The following is a 468-nucleotide window of genomic DNA, read 5'->3' on the forward strand; positions in this document are numbered from 1 at the left end:
AATTTTGTGCTCCACTCCTGTCACGGATCTCCAAATCAAACTCTTGGAGCAAGAGCATCCATCTAATCAACCTTGGTTTGGAATCAGCTTTCTTCAATAGGAACTTCAAAGCTGCATGGTCAGTGAAAACAACAATTCTAGAACCAAGCAAATAAGACCTAAACTTATCCAAAGCAAATACAATATCTAATAACTCTTTTTCAGTTGTGGTGTAATTTTCTTGTGTAGCATCTAACATCCTGGAAGCATAATAAATTACCCTGGGCAGTTTGTCCACTTTTTGAGCAAGGAAAGCCCCCAATGCATAATTAGAAGCATCACACATCAGCTCAAAAGGGACTGTCCAATCAGGTGCTATTATAATAGGAGTGTTGGTCAAGGCTGTCTTGAGGCAATCAAATGCCTCCATACATCTCTCATCAAAATCAAAGACCACCTCCTTTTGCAACAGGTTGGATAGTGGAAGAG

Source organism: Lupinus angustifolius, chromosome LG17 (assembly GCF_001865875.1).
Source record: "Lupinus angustifolius cultivar Tanjil chromosome LG17, LupAngTanjil_v1.0, whole genome shotgun sequence".
NCBI classification, from domain to species: domain Eukaryota; kingdom Viridiplantae; phylum Streptophyta; class Magnoliopsida; order Fabales; family Fabaceae; genus Lupinus; species Lupinus angustifolius.